Here is a 9,058-nt window from a genome sequence, read left to right as displayed (position 1 = left end):
GCCCGTGCGCCAGGTTCCCCGCTGATGCCTGGCATCTGCTTCCTAAACTGCTCCGAGTCATTTCCTCCGCTCCTTCCTGGGACTATGTCGTCCAGCCTTGGAACTGCCTGTTGGTTCTGAACAGAATAGTCCTATTACTTGTGTTAGATGCTACTATCTGCGCATGCCTACTACCACAAAATGTTACCACCCCGGGCTTTGAGTCACGTGACAGGTACACCGAAACAGGCACCTCAATTCCAAGTACAGGTTACATCCTCGGAGTGCTGACCGTTTTTATTTTCCCTTCCTGGCACCACAGGGTCCTCAGGGGGTTAGGTTTTTGTTTTTACTTTCTCTCTCCCAGTATCTTGAGGCTTTCGTGAAACACGGGAATTCTAGCACCACTGAATGTGCTTTTGGACGTAAAGTTGGAGGAAATTAATCCACCTCACGGTGACCACGCTGTGCAGACTGATAGTCCCAAACCAGACTCGATACCCCAGACTGAAGTTGGGGCGAGAGCCTCTTGCTCTTTGGGGATCCGAGGGAAAGGAGGCGGAAAAAACAGTTAACTCCCATGCCGGTGAGCGTGTAGTTTGAAGAGCATCAGAGCGTGGCTGCTTTGGGGCAAGAGCACTGCCATTTGAGACTCTGCACTGAGATTGTACAAATCCCTTTTCTTAGTCTCCTTGGTGTGGGGGGTTGGGGAATGGACGTGACTGAACTAGAAAAGAGGGCTCATTGCTTTTCTAGAAAGGAATGAGAACTGTTCGTTTATTCACTGATTGATTTATAAAGCTGGTATCAAAAACAGAACAAAATCCCTAAGAGGTGACCAAGACTTCAACTCTAGAGTTAAACTGAAGTTTGTCTCTCTCTCTCAAAATAGATAAATAAGCTTGGGGTGGGGGGAAGGCCTGGGAAGCCATTCTTTAAAACAATAATAAATTTTCTTGCTTTTATAGAATGAGCCTTATCGCAAAGTCTCCCTTTGAGACCAGTCATAAACTGAAAATGTGACTGTAACATAGTTGAGAGGATCTGAGGCATCTGGTTCCATTTCCTCTCTGTTCTTTATGGGGAATCCGCCAAGTCACTGGCTGCTTTACTGTTTCTGGACTTCCTGGGATCCTTATTTTGACTCTCCTATACCTTGGTATATGAAGTATGTATTCAGGGTCAATGCCAATAATAATCTGGGGGAAGAAATTAACAACCTCCCTGAAGTTCAAGGAGCTGAATCCTTATTGCTGTTCAGGAAAGGCTGTGACCTACTCAGGTCCTAGAGGGAAGTCACTTTCTCCTCCATAAGGTGCTTTGGAGAAGGTCAGATAGCCATAGTCCATAGTACACAGATTTGCAAAATCGGAATTCAAAGGCAAGGGGAGAGTTCTGTGCAAAGATGGTGGAGCAACCACTCAGGTGACTGAAGCGTATGAGGATACGCACAGATTCACCTCCAGAGTTGCAAGCGCAGGGATTCTACCCGGAGACCTGGTGCACAAAACCTACAGCCACCCAGATCAAAAGGAAGCAGCTTAAAATACTCCGTGTCTTGCTGCTGTTTCAGTGCCGTTGGCAAAAAATCATTAAAAAATACAGAATTGTACAAAACAAAAACCAAACTTTTCTTTCTCTCAAGTTATAAAAAAGCTTAAAATTTTTTTCTTTTTATTTCTTTTTTTAATGTTTTATTTATTTCTGAGAGAGAAAGAGAGAGAGAGAGACAGTGTGAGCAGGGGAGGGTCAGAGAGAGAGGGAGACACAGAATCTGAAGCAGGCTCCAGGCTCTGAGCTAGCTGTCAGCACAGAGCCTGACATGGGGCTCAAACCCACAAACCGTGAGATCATGACCTGAGCCATGTCGGACGCTCAACCAACTGAGCCACCCAGGCGCCCCTGAAAAATCTTTTTTAATGTTTTATTTATTTTTGAGAGAAAGAGGCAGAGTGTGAGTGGGGGAGGGCAGAGAGAGAGAGGGAGACATAGAATCTGAACAGGCTCCAGGCTCTGAGCTGCCAGTATAGAGCCCAATGCAGGGTTTGAACTCACAGGGCCATGAGATCATGACCTGAGCCAAAGTCGGATGCTTAACTCACTGAGCCATCCAGGCATCCCATAAGCTTTTTGAAGTATGTATGTTGTCCCATTGTTTTATGCTTTGCAAAACATTACTGATTTTTTTTTTAAAAGACACATTTATTCAGCGTCATGATCAGACTATTACATTTAGCAATCAACAGCATGGGTGCAAAAAAAAAATTATACATTAAAANCTGATTTTTTTTTAGTGTTTATTTTTGAGAGAGAGAGAGAGACATCGCAGGAGTGGGGGAGGGGCAAAGAGAGAGAGGGAGACACAGAATCCAAAGCAGGCTCCTGGCTCTGAATTATCAGCACAGAGCCTAACACTGGGCTTGAACTCACGGACCCCAAGATCATGACCTGAGCAGAAGTTGGATGCTCAACTGACTGAGCCACCCAGGTGTCCCTTAAAAACATTATTAATTCAATAACAGATGTTTGATAACCTTACTCTGTCCATTGAAACGTTTCAGCTTTAACATGACCGATAATAATTTCCTTATATACAAGGCACAAATGTCCAGCTTAAAATTTAAATATTTTGTTTACAAACAAAGTTACTTTCATGGATATAGCCAAGTGCTGTGAAAATGGAAGAGAGTTTATTGTTTTATGATTCCTACGTAGTTATACAACAGAACTAATGTGGCTTATCCAAAAGCCTCCAAGGAATTTCAGAATATTTTGATTGACCAAATGGAGAAACTGCAGCTCATTTGAGAAATTAAAGCCTACAGAATATGTTTCTTGTTAGAGCTTTTCATACAATGGCAATGAGATCAACGTTTATAGCAATTTAATATAATTCACCTAAATGCAACTGTAGCTTAGCTTTCAAACATGATGCTGATTTTTTAGAATTACCAACTATTGTATGCTGCTTAAAATTATGTAAGTGAACAATATATAGGACTTAAATCACCATAATGTTTGTATTTGAGTTCTCTTTCTCTCTCCCTCCCTCCTTCCCTTCCTCCTTCCCTTCTTTCTTCCTTCCTTCCCTTCTTCCCTTCTTTCTTTCTTTCTTTCTTTCTTTCTTTCTTTCTTTCTTTCTTTCTTTCTTTCGTTTATTTATTTATTTTTAGAGTGAGAGAGCGCATGAACAGGGGAGGGACAGAGAGAGAAGGAAAGAGAGAGAATCCCAAATAGGCTCTGCGCTGTCAGCATGGAGCCCAATGCGGGGCTTGAACACACACACAACAAGATCGTGACATGAGGTGAAACCAAGAGTTGATCACTTAACCAAATGAGCCACCCAGATGCCCCTTTTCTTTCATTAACATATAGTTGACACACAATGTTACATTTGGAGATGTACAAGCTTCCGTGGTTTTTTTTAAAAACACACACACACACAGTAAATCATTCCAGAGTAAAATATCAGCGAATCATCAATAGCCAAAGCATGGAAACAGCCCAAGTGTCCATTGATGGATGATTGGATAAAGAAGATGTGGCATATATACAATGGAGTATTACTCGGCAATTAAAAACAATGAAATCTTGACATTTGCAACTATGTGGATGAAACTAGAGGGTATATGCTGAGTGAAATTAGTCGGAGAAAGACAAATACCATATCACTTCACTCATCTGAGGACTTTAAGATACAAAACAGATGAACATAAGGGACAGGAAGCAAAAATAATATAAAACAGGGAGAGGGACAAAACATAATGGAGAACAAACAGAGGGTTGTTGGAGGGGTTGTGGGAGGGGGACATGGGCTAAATGGGCAAGGGGGCATTAAGGAATCCACTCCTGAAATCATTGTTGCACTATATGCTAACTAACTTGGATATTAATTTAACAATAAAGAAAAAATTAATAATAAAAAAATCAGTGAACATCAGGCTTGTGAACTTAACTTTCTCATTCACCAGTGGCCAAAGAGTTCCCTCATTGGAAATGACTGTATGCTCCAATGGGTTTTCTCTCATTTTTAAAAAAATATTTTAAATGTTTATTTATTTTTGAGAGAGAGAGAGAAAGAGAGAGAGAGAGAATGGGGCAGAGAGAGAGGGAGACACAGAATCTGAAGCAGGCTCTAGGCTCTGAGCCATCAGCACAGAGCCCGACGCAGGGTTCGAACCCATAGACTGCAAGATCATGACGTGAGCTGAAGCTGGCACTTAACCAACTGAGCCACCCAGGCACCCCCCAATGGGTTTTCTTTATTGCCTATACGTAGTTTGTTAGCTCAACTGGACATCTCACCAGAGCAGTGAGAACAAGATGATAGATGAAATCCCTGAGTGGGCCAATTTAACGTGTCGAGTCTATGGCCATAGATTTATTTTTTTCAACAGAATTCTTTAGAGATTATGGAAAAACACCATCTACAAAGTGTCTATTAGGTATGAGCACTAGATGGCAAGACTGCAAAATCAGTTCCTTTCACAGGTAGCCTTGCTTTTCTACGTTGCTTCAGGAAAGACAGGGCCATAGACTGACCGACTCAGAGGAGTACGTTACTAACTGAATGTCTGTGTCCCCGGCCCCCCCCTCCTTTCATATGTTAAATCCTAATGCACAGTGTGATGGTATTAGGAAGCAGAGCCTTTGGGAGGTGATTAGGTCATGCCTTCTCATCTACTCTTCTTGAACATTTGTAAAGACATCATAAAGAAACTTCAGGGCCACTCTGGACACAGGGAAGCACTATTAATATTGGAGTCTAAGTGAATGTAAACACTGGATCACCACCACAGAGAATACAATGTGAGCGGTGCCCTGTCTTCGTCCATTCAGGCTACCATCACAGGATCCCACAGACTGGGTGGATTATGAATGACAGAAGCTTATTTCTCACAGTTCAGAGGCTGCAAGTCCAAGACCACAGCTTTGGTAGATTCCACGTCTGGTGAGGACTGCTTCCTGGTTCATAGAAAGCAGTCTGTCACTGTGTCCTGGAGGTAAGGATCTGGGGTCTCTTTTATAAGGACATTAATCTCAGTCCCAAAGGAAGTTTATTTATTTTGAGAGAGAAGAGAGGGCACACATGTGTGAGCAGATGAGGCGCAGAGAGAGGGAGAGAGAGAATCCCAGGCAGACTCAGCTCTGGCACCTCAGAGCTGACATGGGGCTCAAATTCACAAACTGTGAGATAAATGGAGCTGATACAAGAGTCAGATGCTTAGCTGACTGAGCCACTCAAGTGCCCAAGACCACCCTCTGTCTGGTGTTTCTGATTCCAGGTGCTTCTCTGCTTCCACATGATCACAGGAGTATCTGTATAAAATGCAAATATTATCATGCTGCTGCTCCCCTGCTTAAAATCCCCTCACTCTTTACCCCTCACTCTTTATTGCCATCAGGCCAAAGCTTTTTTTTTTTTTTTTTTTACAGTTTATTTATCTTTTTTTTTTTAATGTTTTGTGTATTTTTAGGAGAGAGGGAGAGACAGACAGCGTGAGCAGGGGAGGGTCAGAGAGAGAGGGAGTCACAGGCTGAAACAGGCTCCAGGCTCTGAGCGGGCAGTCAGCACAGAGCCCGACGCGGGGCTTGAACCCACAAACCGCGAGATGATGACCCAAGTGAAAGTCGGACGCTTAACCGACTAAGCCACCCAGGTGCCCCTTACAGTTTATTTATCTTGAGAGAAACAGACACACAGACACAATAAGAGTAGGGGAGGGGCAGAGAGAGAAGGAGAGACAGAATCCCAAGCAGTCTCCACAGTCGGAACACAGCCCAACACAGGGGTTGTAACCCACGATACTGTGAGATCATTACCTGAGCCAAAAACACGAGTCAGACGCTTAAGTGATGGAGCCACCCACATGCCCCCAAAGCCTTTTATTTATTTTTTAAAATCTTTATTTACCATTGAGAGAGAGAGAGACAGAGTGCAAGCAGAGGAGGAACAGAAAGAGAAGGAGACACAGAATCTGAAGCAGGCTCCAGGCTCTGAGCCATCAGCACAGATCCTGACGCAGGGCTTGAACTCACAGACTGCGAGATCATGACCTGAGCCGAAGTCAGATGTTTAACTGACCGAGCCAGCCAGTTGCCCCGGCTAAAGCCTTTTATTATCTGGCTCCGTCTTCTCCAGCTTCATCTCTTGCTGCACCCCCTGTCACTATAACTCAGCGCTACTAAGTAACCTGCCTTTCTCCAAATTCTCCATGTTCCAGTTCCTTGCATGGGCTCCCCTTATATGGAATACCTCTCACTATGCATCCAAGCTATATTGTGTTTCCCATTCTTTGTGTTCTAATTCCTTGTATAGTCTCTCCTATATCCACCAACACCACCTGCCTAATTCATGGTCTAAAGCTATAATTAGAGGGAAGTGTGTAGCACAAAATGCCTATATTTGAAAAAAAGAAAGGCCACAAGGCCATGACCTCAACTTCCACCTTAAGAAACTGGAGGGAAAAAAAGGTGAATGAAACCTGAAGTAAGCTAAAGAAAAGAAATAAAGATTAGAGCTGAAATCAGTGGAACAGAAAACAGGAAAACAATAAAGAAAAATCACTGCAACCAAAAACTGATTCTTTGGGGAGATCAATAAAACTTATAAATCTCTAGCCAGACTAATAAAAAAAGAGAGCAGACAAGAATTATCAACATCAGCACTGAGAGGTGACCTCACTACAGATTCTATAGTTATTTAACATGTAAGAAAAGACTATTATGAACTTTATGCCAATAAATTTAATAACTTATGTGAAATGGGGAAATTCCCATTAACTATCAAAGCTCACCCAAGAAGAAATAGAAAACCTGAATAGCCCTATGTCTATTAAAGAAATTGAATTTATGGTTATGATCTTTCCCACAAAGAAAACTTCACTAGAGAATTTTAACAAACACTTAAGAAAGAAAAATATGTCAGTTCTACACAAACTCTTCCAGAAAACAGAGAGCGAAAACTTCCCAATTCACTCTATGAGGCCAACATTACATGACATCAAAAATATCCCTTTTAGGGGCACCTGGGTGGCTCAGTCAGTTAAGTGTCCGACTTCAGCTCACGTCATGATCTCATGGTTCGTGGGTTCAAGCTCCGTGACGGGCTCTGTGCTGACAGCTAGCTCAGAGCCTGGAGCCTGTTTCAGATTCTGTATCTCCCTCTCTCTCCAACCCTCCCCTGTTCATGCTGTCTCTCTCTCTCTCTCTCTCTCTCTCAGAAATAAATAAAACATTTAAAAAAACCCTTTTAGTAGATGTATAAACCCAATAAAATTTTAGTAAATGAAATCCAACAATATATAAAAATGATAACACATCATGACCAAGTGCAGTTCATCTCAGGAATGCAAGGTTGGTTTAATTTTTGAAAATCAATCACATATTGGGGCACCTGGGTGGCTCAGTTGGTTAAGTGTCAGACTTTGGCTCAGGTCATGATCCCGTGGTTCATGAATTTGAGCCTGCATTGGGCTCTCTGCTGTCAGTGCAAAGCCCACTTCAGATCCTCTGTGTCCCTCTCTCTGCCCCTCCCCCTTGCACTTTTTCTCTCTCAAAAATAAACATAAAAAAAAGAAAATCAATCAATATAATAATTTACAGGAAGAGACTAAAGAAGAAAAACCGTGTGATTCATTCCTAATTTAAAAATAAAAAACTTTTGGGGGTGCTTTGGTGGCTTAGTTGGTTAAGTGTCCGACTTCAGCTCAGGTCATGATCTCACGGTTTGTGGGTTTGAGACCCGTGTCTGGCTCTGTGCTGAACGCTTGCTCACAGCCTGGAGCCTGCTTCGGATTCTGTGTCTTCCTCTCTCTCTGCCCCTCTCCCGCTCACACTGTCTCATGCTGTCTCTCAAAAATAAATAAATGTGAAAAAAAAATTTTAATTAAAAAAAGAAATGTTTAAAAATAAAAAACTTTCAGAAAACTATGAATCAGAAGGGAACTTCATCAACATGAAAAAGAGCATCTACTAAAAATTTATAGCTAACATCATCCTATATAATGGGAAAGACTGGATTATTTCCCTAAAATCAGGAACAAGGCAAGGATATCCACTCTTACTCCTTCTTTCGAACATTGTACTGGAGGTTTTGGCCAGTGAAATAAGGAAAGGTTAAGAAATGAAAGGCATCTATAATTAAAAAGAAGTAAACTGTCATTATTTGCAGAGAATATGATTTATATAGAAAATCCAATGGAATCTACAACAAAGCTATCAAAACTATTGTGAGTTTAGCAAGGCTGCCATATTCAAGGCCAATACACAAAATCGATTGTATGCCCAGATATTTGCAATGAACAGTAGGAATCTGGAAAATTTTAAATGTACTTTAGGGGCACCTGAGTGGCTCAGTCAGTTAAGGGTCAACTTCGGCTCAGGTTTGTGAGTTTGAGCCCAGGATCAGGTTCTGTGCTGACAGCTCAGAGCCTGGAGCCTACTTCGGATTCTGTCTCCTCTCTCTGCCCCTATGCTGCTCATGTACTGTCTCTTACTCACAAAAATAAACATTAAAGACAATTTTAAAAACCCTAAAATGCACTTTAAAGTAGCATAAAATATTACAAAACACATGGAAGATTGCACATGGGTAATTACTTGGCACATAGTAGGTACTTAATAAATATTGAATGAGTAAATAAAGTGGTCGGGTCTAACCTCAAGGCCAGTATGACTTCAGAGCCTCTACTTCTTCCCTTCACAATAAATACAATAGATATTTTTTGTTTCTAATTTAAACTTATTATGTCTTTGATTTAACTTTTACTGTTTAATTTCCACAAATACCAATAATGTCTTTTTAGTAACAGCTACCACATGCCTGGAACCTTCTAGCATTTGGTGACAGTAAAATTTAAATACTAAAGGAATAATCTTAGTTTGACTCTTAAAACATCTTAAGAATTCCCTCACTTCAGGGGCGTCTGGGTGGCTCAGTTGGTTAAGCGTTCTACTTCAGCTCAGGTCATGATCTCATGGTCTATGAGTTCGAGCCCCACATCGGGTTCTGTGCTGACAGCTCAGAGCCTGGAGCCTGCTTCAGATTTTGTGTCTCCCTCTCTCTCTGCTCCTCCCT

The sequence above is a fragment of the Crocuta crocuta genome, unplaced genomic scaffold (assembly GCF_008692635.1).
Source record: "Crocuta crocuta isolate KB4526 unplaced genomic scaffold, BGI_CrCroc_1.0 scaffold128, whole genome shotgun sequence".
Lineage (NCBI taxonomy): Eukaryota > Metazoa > Chordata > Mammalia > Carnivora > Hyaenidae > Crocuta > Crocuta crocuta.
Note: the sequence above shows the minus strand (reverse complement) of the source record.